Here is a 19,765-nt window from a genome sequence, read left to right as displayed (position 1 = left end):
TTCTGTTTACCCTGTTAGGGCATTAAAGTGCACCATACTAAAAGTCATGTTATTTGTCTTTTGATGTGGTATATTATAGAGTTTGGGGCGAGTTTTACCAATGATTCAATGGTGAAGAATTTGCCTGTAGTGCAGGAAACACAGGAGATGGGGGTTTGAACCTTGGGTCAGGAAGATCCTCTGGAGGGGGGCATGCAATGCACTCCCTGAAAAATTCTTGCCTGAAAAAGTCCATGGACAGGGGAGCCTAGTGGGCTACCATCCAAAGGGCCACAGATTGTACATGACTGAGTGACTGAATACAGCATAGCATTATGCAGTTTTTCTAAAGGAATTACATTTTCTTTAAATATCAGTATTTATCTTAGATGATCTGTTTCTAAAAGAATATCGCACAATACTTACTGTAGTATGACTGGTGCTGAATAAAATTTAATGAATGAACAAATAAATGGCAATATAAAAATTATGCTTGACAGTATAAAACAATGGGTAAAATATACAGTTTTATATTAATAAGTAGAGTGAATATTTAGTCATACTCAAACTCTGAAGTGTCTATCTCCTGGTAGAATGTACTGACCACAGATGAACTAAGAAATATCAGATATTATAAAGATATAAAATTCAGGAAATTTTTTGTATCTTCTCTCTTGTCTATGCAATCACACAAATAGTAAAAGAATTACAAAGAATGGTAATTCTTTAGAGTAACATCAACTAATAAGGAATAAAAGAATGACAAAAAAACTATTTTACTGTCATATTAAAACTTTTTTCTGGTAAGAATATTCAATGGTCAATAAAACAGGATACTTACATAGTTTTGACTTATCTGCCAAATAATCACAAACTAAAGAAGGAAAGTGGTAATGTTTCCAACAATATATGATAAACTGCTGTCTTGTATCTCCTAATATGATACACTTAGAAGGCTGTATTAATTCTACAATATTCCTTCCAAAAATAAATTTTCACTTTAATCATAAAGAAATATCAAATAAAAATAAACAAGACACCTGAACTAAATTCCTCAAGCTTACATTATAAAATAATGATTAAATAACAATTCCAGCTGAAGAAAGACTAAAGAAACCTCAACAACAACAACAAAAAGAAACCTGAACAATAATTAATATTTACTTCTCAATTGAGCATGCAGGATAGGGTAGAAATTTGCATAATGCTATAAAAGATAGATTTGAGATAACAGAAGACACATTGAACTGTATATTAAATAATCTTTGTAAAAATAATGTTTTAAATTGGATAATTTTTAGCACAATTATATAAGAAACTATGTATGATAGCATTCTAATGACTATGATAGTGAAGAAATTGAAGAGGAATTAAAGAGGCTCTTGATGAGTATGAAAGAGGAGAGTGAAAAAACTGGCTTGAAATTTAACATTCAAAAACAAAGATCATGGCATCTGGTCCCATCACATCATGGCAAATAAAAGGAGAAAAAGTAGAGGCAGTGACAGATTTTATTTTCTTGGGCTCCAAAATCACTGTGGACGGTGACTGCAGCCATGAAATTAAAGGGCACTTGCTCCTTGAAAGCAGTGACAAGCCTAGATAGTATATTGAAAAGCAGAGACATTACTTTGCCAACAAAGGTCCATGTAGTCAAAACTATGTTTTTTTTCAGCAGTCATGTATGGATGTGAGACTTAGACCATAAAGAAGGCCGGGTGCTGAAGAACTGATGCTTTCAAATTGTGGCGCTGGAGAAATCTCTTGAGAATCCCTCTGCCAGGATATCCAATTAATCAATCCTTAAGGAAATCAACCCTGAGTATTGATCAGGACTAATGCTGAATTTGAAGCTCCAGAACCTTGGCCACCTGATGTGAAGAGCTGAGTCTTTGGAAAAGACCCTGATGCTGAGAAAGATCGAATGCAAAAGGAGAAGGGAGTCGCAGAGAATGAGATAGTTAGATAGCATCACCAAAGCTGACCTACTGTGCTTCAGTGGATGAGGTCATAGAATCGGACTAAGCAACTAAGCATGGCTCGGCACAGCAACCTTGTATAACTACTTAAAATTAAGAAGAAAAAAAATAAAAAAATAAAATTAAGAAGTATTTTTGTTATAAGTGAAAAGTCCCAAACTCTACGACTCAAGAGAGGTGAAAGTTAAAGATATAAAGATAACAAACTTTTAATTTATCATATTCTTCTCATTTGCAATGAGATTAAGTGGAAAAAAGTAGTTGAAATCAAGAATTTTCTTCCAGGTATCCATGACATCTTGAAACTTTTAATCTCCTAGTAAGTGTATTAGTAGCTTTGTTTTCTGGCTTGTCTTCAGAGTAATGAGTTTCTGTTATGACATTACATCATTTATATTTTAGTGCATTCCAAATATAGAAGACACTGAAAAAATTATAGAAATGAATAATTACCATAAAATGTACATTATACCAATACTTTATAACAGGAAAAATGATATTTACCATAGACTAATCATTGATTTTATCTTGATTTTAGAATTATTTCTCTTGACTTTTGTCTGTAAATATTAATAAATATACAGGATAATTTTAAACACACCCTAAAATTTGGTTCTAAATATCATATAGGTCATCTGTTAAGGGATGAATATTAATGTGCTTATTATTTAACTCCTAATTGATATAACACAATTGAAGTAAGCCAGAAAGATAAAGACCAATACAGTATACTAATGCATATATATGGAATTTAAAAAGATGGTAACGATAACCCTATATGCAAGACAGAAAAAGAGACACAGATGTACAGAACAGACTTTGGGACTCTGTGGGAGAAGGCGAGGCTGGGATGTTCTGAGAAAACAGCATTGAAACAAGTATACTATCAAGGGTGAAACAGATCACCAGTCCAGTTGGATGCATGAGACAAGTGCTCAGGGCTGGTGCACTGGGAAGACCCAGAGGGATGGGATGGGGAGGGAGGTGGGAGGGGGGATCAGGATGGGGAACACATGTAACTCCATGGCTGATTCATGTCAATGTATGGCAAAAACCACTACAATATTGTAAAGTAATTAGCCTTCAACTAATAAAAATAAATGAAAAAAAAATAAAATCTTACAATACACAAATATGTTTCTGTTAATATTATTTTAAATTTATTCAAGTTAATATAACAATTATGTTTATTAACTTATTAATAAGTATTATTATTATGCCTGTTAACCTTAAAAGCAGTTAAACTAGATAAGATACCAAAAATTAAAACTTTTGAAGCTTACTTATGTTAAAAAAGTATATATATATATATATATATATATATATTTGCAAAGGTGAATATATATATATATCAAACTATATATATATGATCAAACTATGGATAAAATTGATTTCTTAATAATACAAGTAGGAAAATTATGTGTTATAAAATCATAATTCTTCACCACTGAGCAGTGAAGAATTGATGACTTTGAACTGTAGTGCTGGAGAAGACTCTTGAGAGTTCTTTGAATAGCAAGGAGATCAAACCATTCTGTCCTAAAGGAAATCAACCCTGAATATTCATTGGAAGGAGTGATGCTGAAGCTGAAGCTCCAATATATTGACAACCTGATGCAAAGATCTGACTCATTGAAAAAGTCTCTGATGTTAGGAAAGATGGAAGGCAAAAGGAGTACAGGGTACAGAGTATGAGATGTTTGGATGGCATCACCAACTCAATAAACATGAGTTTCAGCAAACTCTAGGAGATGTAAAGGACAGGGAAGCCTGGCGTACTGCAGTCCATGGGGTCACAAAGAGTCAGATGCAACTTAGTGACTCAACAACAACATAAAATCATTCCTCTCCTGTCCAATATGTACAGAGAGAGACTTTGTTTGGAAAAAATAATCCATATGCTCTTGCTATTCACTCTCTACACTTCTATACTTAATCATCTGAGTGTCTGGAACCTTCTTTTTTCTTAACACATTTACCCCACACTTCTCTCTCTCAGCTATTGAATTTTCCTCACATGCCAATAAGAAAATATAAGCAGTGGTAAGAGAAGTTCCACATCTGTTAATAAACCTGCCTCTGTCCATACATTCATACTTCTCTGCACTCATAGTGCAAGACTGACCTTCTCCCACTGCAGGACAGAGCCTGAAAATGTACACTAATTCCCATTTCGTTTTGCTGGTTAACAACACTGTTCCAGCACTTACTTCTTTGTTTTCTGTATTATCATTTTTAATTCTTCTTACATTATCATTAATGTTAGCTTAAAATCCCATGGACAAAGGAGCCTGATGGGCTACAGTCCATGAAGTTGCAGAGTCGGACATGACTGAGAAACTGAATGCACACATACACATACACACACATAAATGTTCTAAAATCACTTACATTGAAAAATAATCTCTCTTTACCCCATGTTTTCTTCCATCTAGCTACTCCTTATTTGTATCAGTTCAGTTTGGTCTCTCAGTCATGTCCTACTCTTTGCAACCTCATGAACTGCAGCACGCCAGACCTCCCTGTCCTCACCAACTCCTGGAGTTCACCCAAACCCATGTCCATTGAGTCGGTGATGCCATCCAACCATCTCATCCTCTACCGTCCCCTTCTCCTCCTGCCCTCCGTCTTTCCCAGCACCAGGGTCTTTTCAAATGAGTCATCTCTCACATCAGGTGGCCAAAGTATTGGAGTTTCAGCTTCAACATCAGTCCTTCCAATAAACACCCAGGACTCATCTCATTTAGGATGGACTGGTTGGATCTCCTTGCAGTCCAAGGGACTCTCAAGAGTCTTCTCCAACTCCACAGTTCAAAAGCATCAATTCTTCTACACTCAGCATTCTTTATAGTCCAACTCTCACATCCATACATGACCACTGGAAAAACCATAGCCTTGACTAGATGGACCTTTGTTGGGGAAGTAATGTCTCTACTTTTTAATATGCTGTCTAGGTTGGTCATAACTTTCCTTTCAAGGAGTAAGCGTCTTATTTGTATGTTCCTCTCTATGTAGAAACTCTAACAAATTTTATCTGAAATCCTTGTCCTGTCTATCTTTATCTCCTTACAAACCAAATTTTCAGTTCTCATTCTTCAGTTTTCAAACCAGTCTGCAGGGTTTAACTGAGTAAATCACAATCTCTATAGCATTTTCAACTTTTGACCTCTGAGAGTTTGTCTCTTCTTGTTCTCTTTTATCATTTGTATTGTCTCCCAGGGATTTTTTTTTCTAGGATTCTTTCTGAATCCCTAGATGCTGCCTCTCTTCCCTTGTGTTAGTTAAAAAACTTGCTTTCACCACATAAAATCACTCTCTAAATAATATGATCCTGTCTTATGACTTTTCTTTTAATCACAACTATTTAGCACCTGTTCTGTACCAGGCAATAAGAAGAATGGCAATGTTGCCTCAAAAACTTTTTGGATCTTTCTGAGTATTTATTTGAAACGGACCTCTTTATATAGAGGTTAGGGGGAAACCTCAGAAAAAGATAGACCATTCCAGATTGGCAGGGGGCACTTTTATAAAGCAAGAGAATTTACTTGTAAGGTTTGTCTTGAGTGGCCATAAGTCAAGTAGATTTCCTCATCTGCTTACCAGAACCATAGAAGTTTATTTAAAGGGCTTAACTGTGTTCAGTCGCAGTCACATACCATTCCAGATAGCTTCTACACTACATGTCTATTTCAAGGTTGCATGCTGGGAGCAGCTTTTGGGAGCAGGGAAGGCAAGGTGAAAGCACATTCCAAGGACTGGGAGAGGATGGGGAGCTTCCAATTGCCCAGGTCCTGCTCACAGGTCAACTGCTGATCATGTATTTTTGATGGCCTCTTCCAACAGGTAGACAAATATGAATGGAGAAAATAAACATGTAGCCTGCCTCCTGGGGTGAACATTCAATTGGTAGAGACACCTGTAATATATAGCAAGTTATATAGTGTAGTGCATGCTAATTCATTTCATTTGTGTCTGACTTTTTGTGACTCTATGGACTGCAGCCTGCCAGGTCCCTCCATCCATGGGATTTTCCTGGCAAGAATACTGGAGTGGGTTGCAACACCCTCCTCCAGGGGATCTTCCTGATCCAAGGATCAAACCTGTGTCTCTTACATCTCCTGCATCGGTAGGCAGTTTCTTTACCACTAGTGCCAGCTGGGAAGCTCATATAGTGTAGTAGAAGACAGTACATATTAAGAAGAAAAATAAATCAGTGCCAAGAGAAGTTTTGTAATTTAAAATAAAGATAACATGGAAGATCCTGAAGTGTGGGTGTTATTTGAGCAAAGGCCTGAAGAAAGTGGAATAGTGAGCAATCAATTCTCAGGAAGTCTTATATTTTAAATGCAGCCTGTGCATGGGGAAAACATCTCAATTTACAGCTCCAGCTCTTCACTATACACAAACAACACACTCCTGTACCCGATTACCTACTTATATCTCATGTGGATAAGTAGCCTAAGAGACATATCAAGTATGCCATGTCGAAAAACAGAACAAATGTTCAAAATCCTGATTTTCTCCAACAAACATTTTCATTTACATTTCAGTAAATGACATTTCTAGTTTTTCTGGACAACATGCATGTATCAACATTTTCTCACAACCCATAGCCAGTCCATCAGCAAATGCTGTTGATTTCATTGTTTAAAAGCATCTGGAGTCCAATAGTTTTTATAACAGACAATGCTGTGAAGACATCATATCTCTCAAGACATCATTATCTCTCATTCTGAATAGCCACCAAACTGCTATTTCTTGTTCAAATGTTTCTCAAAAGCCAGTCCCTGCAGAAACCAAATCTGTCTTATCATCTCCCTAAAAGGTAAATGCAAAAATGATCCCATACACTGCAGAGTCTAGTACTGCTAGAGCTCCAATCCCATTTCTTCCCCCACTGTTCTCTTTGCTCATTCTTCTCCATCACCCTGACTTAGCTGTTTCTAGAAAATATCAAGCATTTCTCCCCTCAGGTTTGCATCTTGTCTTCACACTTCTTGGAGTCCAATTACTCAGATATTTGTAAGAGTACTTAAAAATTTTTCTAGGCTTCTGCTTAAATATCATCATTTTAAAGAGGACATTCCTAATCACTCTCTCTATTGGCCAAAAGTCTGTGTCCTTATCCTCCATTATCTCTTCTGAGCACATATTATCATTTGATACATTAAAAATGCATTTTAAAATTCTCCTCCTACTTCCACTAGAATATAAGCTCCACAGAGTAGGATATAGTCTGTTTTGTTTACCTTTGTATCTCCAATGACAAGAATAATTATCAGGCATATAAGTATAAGAAAAATATTTATTAAATTTAATTGAATAATTAAACATGAAACAAAGCAGATAGTTTAAATAGGCTGCAGATCAGTGTAGCTGAAAATATTCTTAAGATTTAATAGTTTTGTAGGTCTCAAAACCAAAATGGACAAGAGACACAATAATGTGTGTGTATGTAATTATATTTCTATTTACCTCTACATTAAGAACAATTTTAGACTAGAAGCTCTTCTTAAAAGAGTTTCTAGGCTTTTTTGTTTGTTTGTCTCTTCAGGTAGATTACATTATTCAGGAGAATATTATAGAATAAATAATATTTATTGGATGCAAATCTAAATTTGTTTCTTGAATTTTCCATAAAAGTGAGAAAAAGAATAGCTATAGACCATCCCATTTTTTGAGAACAAACACAAACACTGATGAGCTGATATGCTCAGCAACAGTTTAAATTTTTTACAAATGCTTATATGACACAGTGCTTTAGAAAAGTATTTTAGTAATCATGAGATTGCTCTTTCTACTGTTATGCATTAATATATTTTATTTAATGTGCTAACTCACAGCCTCTCGGTTACCCCCATTCCACATCATAATTATATACAGTGCATGTGTATGTGTTCAGTCTCTCAGTTGTGTCCAACTCTTTGTGACCCATTGGATTGCAGCCTGCCAGGCTCCTCTGTCCATGGGGTTTTTCAGAGAATACTGGAGTGAGTTTACATTTTCTATTCCGGGGATCTTCCTAACCCAGGGATTGAACTCACAGCTCCTGCATCTCCTGCACTGAAGGTGGATTCTTTGCCATGAGCCATCAGGAAGCACATTATATATACAGAACTTTTGTCAAATTTCCAGATATTCATTTTTCTCATAAAAATCAACTTCTGTCATTTAGTATTTCATATTCTCTATATTGATGCTTACTGGATTGGCAAAGCTAAATGATTTAGTAATCCAATTACTTTGATAAAAAATAATGTTCAGTAGAATATTGACATGAACATTTAGAGTCAATAGAAAATGGAAAATAAATACATTACCAGATGTAATAAGCAATGAATGGGGCATGAAACATTTTGGTTGGTATTAAAAAAAAAATAAAAGACTGTCTACTTTTTGCAGAGTACCAGTATATTTTTAGGATAAAAACTAACATGTACTGATGGCCGCTTCAGTAGGTTCACAGATTCAGATCTGGGGTTTTCTCTTAAAAGTTGCTTTCCCTTATGGTTTTATGGTCTGTACTAGAATGACATTACATAAAGTGTGATATTACATTAAGTGGGTGTTCACTGGAGGGACTGATGTTGAAGCTGAAACTCCAATACTTTGGCTACCTGATGCATAGAGCTGACTCATTTGAAAAGACCCTGATGCTGGGGAAGATTGCGGGCAGGAGAAGGGGATGACACAAGATGAGATGTTTGGATGGCATCACCGACACAATGGATATGGGTTTGGGTGGACTCCGGGAGTTGGTGATGGACAGAGAGGCCTGGTGTGCTGCGGTTCATGGGATCACAAAGAGTTGGACACGACTGAGCGGCTGAACTGAACTGAAAGTGTTAAAATTTTACATCAGTAAAACAATATATTTATCACATACACACACCTGCTTCTTGGACTCACATGTTCATTCTAGACTACTTTTCAACTTTAGAGACAATCTGGCTAATTTTTAAGGTGTGCTTTTTAGACTACTAGAGCAGTTAATATCCACTTATACTGTGTGTTACAAATTTGTAAATTCTGTGTCTGAAATATTTTCAAGAAAGACACTTCAAAATCATAAGATTTTACTCTTTTGGTACCAAATTAATTAAGAAAAAACTAAGCTCATTTTAAAATATAGTTTAATCATCATATTTGATTGCATATTCATTTCACTTAATATATATATTTTTTGAAAAACTGAAATACAATTTTGTTTGATTTTCTAATAGTTTCTAATAGATTTTCTAATAGTTCTTTAATTGAACATGTTAATGCCAATATGAAACAAATTAACTGATATTTTTAATAAGTTCTCTAGTCTCATCATTAGTCATAATCTTCAACTGTCTGTGACAGATCATGTTGGATGTTGAAAACTCCATTGTGTGGAATAACTGTTTGCATATTGAGTTATTTTCATTGTATCATCATAAGTTTAGCAAATGACTAAGTCCTATGCTATGAGATAATGTTTGCTTTTATTATAGAAGGACAGAGAATAAGTTCTTGCTTCAAAATTAAATTAATACAATTTCAATATGTACTTCCAAAAAGCATGCAGGTTGATTTTGAAAAACAAAGACCAAATACATCGCCACATTTTTGGCACTGTCGTATCATACACTCTTAACTATCAATCTATCTATCCATACATATACACAGTATGCACACACACACACTACAAACCACACATACATGTGTACATCCTATTGTTCTGTTTCTCTGGAGAAAAGCTGTCTGATAGTATACTATATAATAGGCAAATTCTGAATCATATTTTGAGTTCAACTTACATTCTCCCTCTGACCTAGTCTGCTCCAACTGGACACCTGAAGTGAGTGAAACTGATTTTCTTTCTAATTTTCCCTTATCTTATGCTTCTTTTTCTCACAATATCTCCAACTTGCTAAATATGCTTTATGAGCCTTCCAGTAGTTGGAGTAGTGGCCAGGCCAGGTCTAGTTGACCAATACTGTCATGATCTATCACATGGACAAAGGATAATTGGATAATTTTACCAAATAAAAGTAAATATAAAAGCCATGGAGTTAACCTTAAATTGCGTCAATGAGATTAAAAATAAAAATAGCTCTATGTGCAAAATTTGTTGTGGGTAATAATTATTTTGCTTAAATCAAGGCTTAAGATAATACAAGATAAGAATGGTAGCAAAATGAAACAAAATCTTCCTTTCTTTCTTGGCTATTACCAGGGAAGTAATTATTTATATAATCAATTACAAATTTAGAGGGAAAAAAAGTCAATCTCCTTCAAGAAAAAATCTCATACTCAATCTAAATTCCATGCAGAGGAGTCTAAAAAATAGTCTATTATAGGTCATGAGAACCAAGTAAACCATATTGCATTTTTACTCTACTCTCTTAGTTGTCTTTCTCCAAATTTTTCATCCTTCCAGACTCCAGAATTTCTTCCATATGCAGGTTATCAATATATGGACAAGCTGTCATTTCTTAGTAAATCTAGAAGCAATCAAAAGAGATATTTCACATATTGTTCTAATCATGAATAAATTTTGTTTCCAGGTAAATTGCTTCAGCTACTGTTAAGATGGTTAAACTCTTATGCTACTTTCTAAGGCCAATCTCCTTTCAAACTAGAGCTTATCTCTTGTTGCATAACAAAGACATTGCTCCAGGTAGTATATCCTTTCTCATCTATCGTTTTGTTTCTCTAGTGTATCATTCTGAAAGAGCAAACAGATGTTATGGATATAATAGCAAGACATTCAATAATATCTCATATTTAAAAATAAACAAAACACACACACACACACACACACACACACACACACACACATACACACATATAATCTTTTCTTGACCTTACATTCCCCTTTGGGCTTCCTTTGTGGCTCAGCTGATAGAGAATTCACCTGCAATGCGGGAGACCTGGGTTCAATCCCTGGGTTAGGAAGATCTCCTGGAGAAGGGAAAGCCTACCCACTCAAGTATTCTGGCCGAGAGAATTCCGTGGACTTTACAGTCCATGGGGTGCAAAGAGTCAGACACAACTGAGCAACTTTCACTTTACATTGCTCTTCAGTGACTATTTCATTTTTCCTTCACTCTTGAAACCAAACTCCTAAATAAACTTGTCTTATTCACTGGATTCATTTATTTACCTCCAACTGCTTCATAAATTCATTCTAATGAGACTTTCATGCCTACCAGTTCAAAGAAATGTTTTGCCAGGGTCACAAATGGAGCTTCTTTGACTTCTCTCTTTTTTTGTTTACCCTACAGCCAAATCATGTTAATAGCCAGTATGTTTTTTTTTTTTTTTTTAATAAACACACATAGACACACACACAATCAAAGCAGGCCCCTCCACTCTAGTACAGTCTAATCTGTATCAGTTTCCATACAGCAACCAGGATTTTTTAAAAAATTATTTTAACAAAATGAAATCATACCAATAGTCTTCTTAAAGCATTGCAATAGCTTCCCATCTTATTCAAAGTATAAGTCAAAGTTTTTCTAATGATCTACAAAGCTATTTGTAATCTTCTCCACACCACATATATGGCTTTCTAATTTCATTTTCAATCTTTATTCTGTAGTTTATTATCTTCCAGTACTATTTACTCCCTCTACGGGCACTGAACACACCAAGGATGTTCTTATTCCAGATCCTTGGCACATGCTTTTTCCTCCTCCTGAAATCCACCCTGTGCCTCCGTGTGGGAGATGCTCACTCTGGCATTTCTTTCTTTTATCTGCTCTACTGTGACTGTCACAGAGTCTCTGTCTCATCACCCTCTGTGAAACAGTTAGATTTAGCCAAGATGCCTGTCTCTGTTACCATACATCATATAACTGCCCAGCACACATGATATATGTGCTTATTTGTTATCCCACCTGAATGTGAGACTCAGGATGGTAAGAACTTTATCTGTTTTGTGTAATGACATAATACCTGCACCAGGAATATTATCTGACACTCAGTAGATATTCAGTAAATACTGTCAAAATAATGAACAGTGATAGCTTATGATGAGTGCTATCAGATTCTTGATCTCTGAAGAAGATTAAGCTTCAGGACCAGGAACCAGGATTGATCACTCAAGAACTCCTTCTCCTTAAGAATTCCAGATCCTAAAAAAAAAAAAAAAAAAAAAAAAGAATTCCAGATCCTGCTCTCCTCCTTTGGGACTCCCAAACCTTTTTTCCTTCTCAGGGGCCTTTCCTTCTCTGGACTTCTTGGCAACTTGCCTGGGAATTTACTCTCTTATTCCACTCTTTTCTTGTTGTAGAATTACGTTGCCAAGGGAAAGGGGTGTCTTTTTCATTCCATAACTACTTCCTGCTGTTAAGGGACATCATCCCTAAATTGTTGAGGCAACATATTCACCTAAACCTCATATTGAGGGTCTCTGATCCAGGGGCCCCAAGTAATATTTGGAGCAGGCTGTGGCACTCATAGGAGCCTGGACAACCATTTGTAATGTAAAAGCTTTCAGATAGTTAGAAACAAATCCAGTTACACAGTTACAGGTGCAGGAAGCAAATAGGAAAACAGAACAATTAGAATTATTACAATTAAAATAGTTTTCCACCATGGGGAACTAGTTAATGTTTCCCAAAGTGAAGTTACTGAGGCTTTGGGAGAATCCATAGTCTGAATCATCTTGTTTCTGTATTTAGTAAAGTAAGTAACGTTAGCTCATATCTGGTATATATGTACAAAATTGGGTATGAATAATAGCACAAGTTCCTCCTTAGAATATCTAAGGCTAATCTGTTTTGTAAAACCATTTTTGTAATTTGTATTTTTCAGCATAAAGGCTTTAAGTAGCTTTTTGAGAATCTTTTAAAGCCTGTTGAGTAAAGCTAGTCAGAGCATCAACTTGTAGCATAACATTTGTAATTCCCAGAAAGGGAACAAATATTGGAGCCAGATAATCATCCAGTGAAATACAGACCTTGCCCAATGAGTTTTAAGTCGTGGCAAATAAGCAGTCTTCTTTGGAAGCTCTGAAAATATGAAACCATGAGTAAAAGTTAGACCTAGGGTGCATCTCCCTATCTAGCCAGGGGGAAACCACGACCATAAAAGAACCACATATCCAGTAGATCCTGTTTGGAGCAAACCAGTGTGACTGAGGGATCCAGTAGCAATCAGTGCCTGGCCAGGCAAACGGAGGACCTGAACTTCTTATGTGTAGCAAAACAGTCTTTGAACCAACTTAAAACATAATAAAAATTAAAAGTAACTTTATGTCCATAGTTCGATCAGTCCATTTTAGGATTGTTAGAAGCCATCAGATCAAGAAGAGGTGTCACATATGATTGCCATTGGTAAAGATATTCACAGAGTTGAAGAAAGTCGTTTCCTTGAAACAGAGGAACCCACCCTGCAAAGCCTTTCACTGATGAGGAGCTGAATGAAAGCTTTCACTGATGAAAGCTGAATCATATAGTTAATTCTAGGGCTTCAGGATCTATGACAATATCTGTGCACAAAGACAGTCTGCCATAGAGACAGTCCTTTCTTTTTAGGGGCAGTTCAAGCACTCATTAAAGATATGGGTACAGCTTTAAACCAACTGTCTTGTGTTTCCTGAGTTAACTTATGCAGATGCCTCTTAATAATGTCATTAATCTTTTCAACTTTTTCTGAAGATTGGTGTCTCCAGAAACAGTCTAAGTGATATTCAACTCCTAGAGATTTTGACATCCCTTGAGTTACAGTAGCTTTAAAGGCAGAGCCATTGTTGCTCTAGAGGATCTGTGCAGCACAAACCTGGAAATAATTTCATGGATTAAAATTTTTAAAACTTCCTTAGCCTGTACACTATGGCAGGGAAAGGCTGCAATCCATCCAGTAAAAGTGTCTACCCAGAACTGTAAGCAAGAAAATCTGTTTCTTTTTGGCATATGAGTAAAAGGAGCCATAGCCTCATTTATTATTCATAAATCTTGGACTAGTCTCCATTTATCATTTGACTTTTTCTACACCAAAATAGGAATGCTGCATGGACTGTTGCAGGGAATTAATAGCCCTTGTTCCTTTAAATTTTCAATGATGGGCTTTAACTCTTCCTCAACCTCAGGCTTTAGTGGGTACTGCTTTTGATGTGGAAATAGGTGAGGGTCTTTTGAGCTTGATAATGATAGGAACAGCATTTTGTGCTTGACCCAGCTTTTTCCATCAGCCCACACTCTAGGAGTTACATTTTGTTCAACTAAAAAGAGCAAGTTTCATATTTATGAAAACAGAGGCTTGGGCCTTGTTCAGTATATTCCTCCCCAGAAGGGGTGAGGGAGATTCCAGCACAATCAGAAATTCACTAGAAAACAGCACAGAGTCCTAGTTTCGGCTTGAAGGATGACTGAAATAATAGCATTTGGCTCATTCAGGCAGCCCCATTACAGTAGTGGATCAGGAGGAAAGCAGATCAGGGGTTTCAGTGAGCACAGAGAAAGTTGCCCCAGGATCCAAAAGAAAATCAATTGATTGGCCTCCACAGTTATTAATACCCGGGCTTCCTCAGGTGTTATTAGAATGGGGGCTTGTGTGGGGATCCACTGGCACCTTCAGTCCTGATTGCCTTGAGAGTCCAACCCCTGGGGACTGTGCATCAGAGGGCAATCTCTTCTCCAACGTGGTCCTTGCAGACCTGACATGGAGCCAGGGGCGGCTTAGATGCCTGAAGGCAATCCCATTTGAGATGCCCGCCCTCCTTTCCAGAGTAATAACAAGTCCATCCCTTTTCACCTGAGTCCCTCTGGGTATTTCTCCTCAGGCTGTTTCAAAGCAGGTCTAACAGCCATTATTATTTGCCTCTTATTTACCTCCTCAGATGTATATATATATACATATATTGCCATAATATGCCATCTGAGCCAGCTATAACAGTTTTTCTAAAGACTGATTTGGTCCAAATGCCTGTTTTCATAACTTATGGCAGATACCTGGAGCTGACTAATTAAGAAATCTCTTTTAAAATCATTCCTCTCTCTGTACTTTCAGGCTCAGTGTCAGTAAACTTTCAGAGAGGCTCCCATAGTCTATCTAATAATTTCCCTGGAGTTTTCTTCTCTCCCTGCTCTGTCAGCCAACTTAGCATAAAGTCTTAGAACATGCTCACTTGAGTCCTACAAGAATACATCCAGCAAAGGGGCTCTGTTATGGGAACCATTTGGCTTCCAGTAGGAAGGAGGGCAGTTTTCATTCCAACCCCTAAGAAAGGCAATCCCAAAGAATGCTCAAACTACCGCACAATTGCACTCATCTCACACGCTAGTAAAGTAATGCTCAAAATTCTCCAAGCCAGTCTTCAGCAATACATGAACCGAGAATTTCCAGATGTTCAAGATGGTTTTAGAAAAGGCAGAGGAACCAGAGATCAAATTGCCAATATCTGCTGGATCATCAAAAAAGCAAGACAGTTCCAGGAAAAAAACATCTATTTCTGCTTTATTGACTACGCCAAAGCCTTCGACTGTGTGGACAACAATAAATTGTGGAAAATTCTGAAAGAGATGGGAATACCAGACCACCTGACCTGCGTCTTGAGAAACCTGTATACAGGTCAGGAAGCAACAGTTAGAGCTGGACATGGACCAACAGACTGATTCCAAATAGGAAAAGGAGCACATCAAGGCTGTATATTGTCATCTTGCTTATTTAACTTATATGCAGAGTACATCATGAGAAACGCTGGTCTGGAAGAAGCACAAGCTGGAATCAAGATTGCCGGGAGAAATATCAATAACCTCAGATATGCAGATGACACCACCCTTGTGGCAGAGAGTGAAGAAGAACTAAAAAGCCTCTTAATGAAAGTGAAAGAGGGGAGTGAAAAAATTGGTTTAAAGCTCAACGTTCAGAAAACTAAGATCATGGCATCTGGTCCCATCACCTCATGGGAAATAGATGGGGAAACAGTGGAAACAGTGTCAGACTTTTTATTTTTTGGGCTCCAAAATCACTGCAGATGGTGACTGCAGCCATGAAATTAAAAGACTCTTACTCCTTGGAAGGAAAGTTATGACCAACTTAGATAGCATATTTAAAAGCAGAGACATTACTTTGCCAATAAAGGTCCGTCTGGTCAAGGCTATGGTGTTTCCAGTAGTCATGTATGGATGTGAGAGTTGGACTATAAAGAAAGCTGAGCCTAGAAGAATTGATGCTTTTGAACTGTGGTGTTGGAGAAGACTCTTGAGAGTCCCTTGGACTGCAAGGAGATCCAACCAGTCCATCCTGAAGAAGATAAGTCCTGAGTGTTCATTGGAAGGACTGATGCTGAAGCTGAAATGCCAATACTTTGGCCACCTCATGCGAAGAGTTGACTCATTGGAAAAGACCCTGATGCTGGGAGGGATTGGGGGCAGGAGGAGAAAGGGACGAAAGAAGATGAGATGACAGGATGACATCACCGACTCGATGGGCATGGGTTTGAGTGAACTCCAAGAGTTTGTGATGGACAGGGAGGCCTGGCATGCTGCGATTCATGGGGTCGCAAAGAGTCAGACACGACTGAGCGACTGAACTGACTGGCTGACTGAGGAAGGAGGGCTATTTTGTGTTACCTCTTTTCCCTTGTCTCACGTTCAAGCCATTCATCTCCGAAAGTAGTAGCTTCCACAGAAACTCGAACTCTCAAGTCAAGAGTCAGCGTCTGTCTCAAGACATGTATTATATCTCTCCAAGCAAGGTCATAAAGTAAAATTAACCCTTTAAAGGTTTCTATGTACTTTTTGGATCCTAAAAATAGTCTCGACCACAGTTGGGACTGTTTGAATTTCTACCTGGACTGAGGCAACCCCTCCTAGAAGGATACCCTGATTCTAAGCCTGTTCAGTTGGGAGCCCCAGATACAGGGGCAAAGTAAGAGGACAGGAGGGAGCTGGAAGTTTCACACCCAAATCTGTACCCTTAGGACATAAGTCTGGCATATCTCACAGAGAGATAAAGAGCAACACATATGTCATTTCTACCTATTTCCCTTTTTTGCTACAGAACTGATCTAGTAGTAAAAGAGCAATAATTGAGAATTTTCAACCAGGCAGTGTTCGCCATCTTCCAGAGGATATTATGTCCATTCAGTATCACAGAAGAAGATCAGGCGTGTCTTTTTTTTTTTTTTTTTAAATTATGGAGATCAAACTAGTCCCAACTTTTAAAAAATACATTTTAAAAGAGTGGCTCTGGAACTGCCAGCTCCCATCTGTAAAAGAGAAGAAAGCTGCATCCATGGTCGTGGCTCCTTTCCTCTGGGGGTGTCCCTCCCTGCTCTAGATGAGGGTGTAGATAGACTTTCCACCAGAGATTTCCTTCCCTGGTCAGACTTTGCCACTTACTGATGCAGGCACCTTCCCCATCCCTCCCACTGTCCTACCATGGAAGTGGGGTGGAGATGCACCAAGAGTAGTTTTCCAAGCTAGTACTACAAGGGGAAGCATCCGTCCTCTATGTACCCGTTCACTTTCTTGAGTTTGGTCCTGACTGCCATAGAAGCAATGAATCATTGCCACATCAACAAGCCACGTGAGACCTTTATCTAGTCTGCTAAGAGCTAGTACTGCCAAAGGAAGAGGCCCACTGAACTCGTATTACTGACCTGCGTTCTCAGAGACCTCACGCTCACTAACAGTGTTTCCATCCATATAGTTTGGAGGCACAGCTATATAAAAGTGCCTCATATAGTGAGGCTCAAGGACTCACTAGATCCACTTAGTTCTTAAACACACTCCTAGCAAGTCTGGGTTCCCACGACTACAAGCTTGGGGTCTAAGTAAAAGTACATAGTAATGGCATGAATCACAAGACCATTGATATTCTATGATCCAATAGATTAGATTAATAGTTCTAATTCCCCACTCAGTTATGAAGTGGTCAAAGAGACTAGGAAAAGCTGACCAAGAAAGGAAAGTTCGGCCCACACACTTGGCCCATTTCTGATCGCCCCCCTCGCAGGAACCTTGGGTGTCTCTTGGCATTGGCAGGTCGGTATAAACCCCCAACAAGACTCCACTTTTGGGGGCTGCCTTCAGTCATTATGAGGCACTACGAAACCACAGAGCAGGGCTCATCACTTGCTGCATGCAAAAGGTGTGTCATTCATTTACACAAGCACATTGAAGAGTTAATAAAACAGAAAACGGGTATACTAAGAAAGCAGAGAGGCTAGAGCTCTGAGTGTTCTTACCTTTTCATGAAGATCCTGGACAAGCCCTCAAGATGATAGCTGACAGTGAACGGTGTCAATGTATTGATCTCTGGAGAAGATTTAGCTTCGGGACCAGGAACCAGGCTTGATCACTCAAGAGATTTTGTGTAGCAGAGTTTTATTAAGGCATGAAAAGGGACAGAGAAAACTTCTGACATAGACATCAGAAGGGGGACAGAGAGTGCCCCCCTTGCTAGTGTTAGCAAGGGAATTATATACTTTTTTAAATTGGTTATTACAGTTAATCAAAAGAACGTCTCAAGGTTGTAAAAATTTTACCAGACCCACTCCCACAATATGCATTTTAAGGTAACAGGATTAGTCAGAAGGTCTTCAAGAAGGAGAAAATGTCCTCAAGCAGGATATGTTGTTGTTATATAATCCTTAGTACAGAGTTCAAACTGAGTTGTTTGTTGTGTAATCATCAGTTCTGGGCTTGAAGAAAAAACTTTTTATGTGACTAAGACTAAGGAATGTAGAGAAAAAAGAAGTTTGTCCTTTCCTCCTTGAGAACTCCAGACCCCTATCTCCTCTGCAAGAGCCCCAGACCCCTCTCTCCTCCTCCCAGGCTTCTTATCAACCTGCCTGGGAATTGACTCTCCCAGATAGATGGGTGTATGGGAAAATTAGTCAGATTGTGGTATCAGAAATTGGAACCATTATGCTCTTCCATAGACCAAACTTAAAGTTGTAATTAAAGCATCTAGAAACACATGCACATTTGAATCAGAGGATATTATCCCAATTACAGGATACCCTTCAAGGATAAAGCAAGATTCCAAATAAAAGTTGGTTTACTATGAATTTATGCAGACAGTGTCTCACAGGTTTACTAGTGCTGGGCCAGGAGAAATATATTTTTAAATTTGAAGGTAGCTAGCATAGGTGGCACTAGTAGTAAAGAATCTGCCTGCCGTCGCAGGAGACACAAGAGACATGGGTTCAATCCTTGTTTCAGGAGATTCCCTGGAGTAGAAAATGGCAACACATTCCAGTTTTTTTGCCTGGAAAATTCCCTGGGCAGAGAAGCCTGGCAGGCTACAGTCCATGGGGTCGCAGAGTTGGACGTGACTGAATAAATTCAGTACACACACAGAAATAGCAAAGACAGTTAGTGGGACTGAAGTGGACAGAAAGGTGCTCCTTTATAAATTAGCAGAATCCCAATGAGATCTTCATGTATAGATGATGGAGGTGAAGGAGTGGAGTACATGAGGTGATGGATTTCTCAGAGAATCTCCTCAGGTGTTAATGGTATTAAGTATTACTGAGACACTTTTTCTTCCAGCTTTGGCACAATTTAACAATTTTTTTCCAAGATATAAGGTGAAATGCATGATGATTGATTACATTATTGTCTCTTACTGTTAATTTTCTGAACTCTTCAGAATATAGAGAGCTGGTTTGTGGGAATGTCTCTAATTGGCTCAATAAGCCTCAAAAATGTGTTTATAGACAAAGTATTAATAGATTTTATAAAGATTATAATTTTATAAATTATAAAATTTATAAATTATATATAATTATAATCCATTTAATATTACTATTGACATTTTATCTCATGATGACTAATATTTATCTACTATCTGCTCAACTTGCTTTTTGATAGAGTTAG

At 37.7% G+C, this 19,765-nt stretch overlaps 1 long non-coding RNA gene across 1 annotated transcript; it reads right to left on the bottom strand.

Annotated features, from left to right (window-relative positions):
• Nucleotides 1-1,630: 1,630 nt before the first annotated feature.
• LOC122696211 lies at nt 1,631-16,186 on the bottom strand. Its single transcript, XR_006341709.1, has 3 exons — nt 16,157-16,186; nt 6,756-6,760; nt 1,631-1,755 (listed from the first exon to the last, which is right to left on the bottom strand). It is a non-coding gene; the product is annotated as an uncharacterized LOC122696211 (long non-coding RNA).
• Between the last annotated feature and the right edge of the window lie 3,579 nt (nt 16,187-19,765).

This window comes from Cervus elaphus, chromosome 6, assembly GCF_910594005.1.
Source record: "Cervus elaphus chromosome 6, mCerEla1.1, whole genome shotgun sequence".
Taxonomy (NCBI): domain Eukaryota; kingdom Metazoa; phylum Chordata; class Mammalia; order Artiodactyla; family Cervidae; genus Cervus; species Cervus elaphus.
The sequence above is the reverse complement of the archived record's forward strand: the minus strand, read 5'-3'. Positions and strand labels throughout refer to the sequence as shown.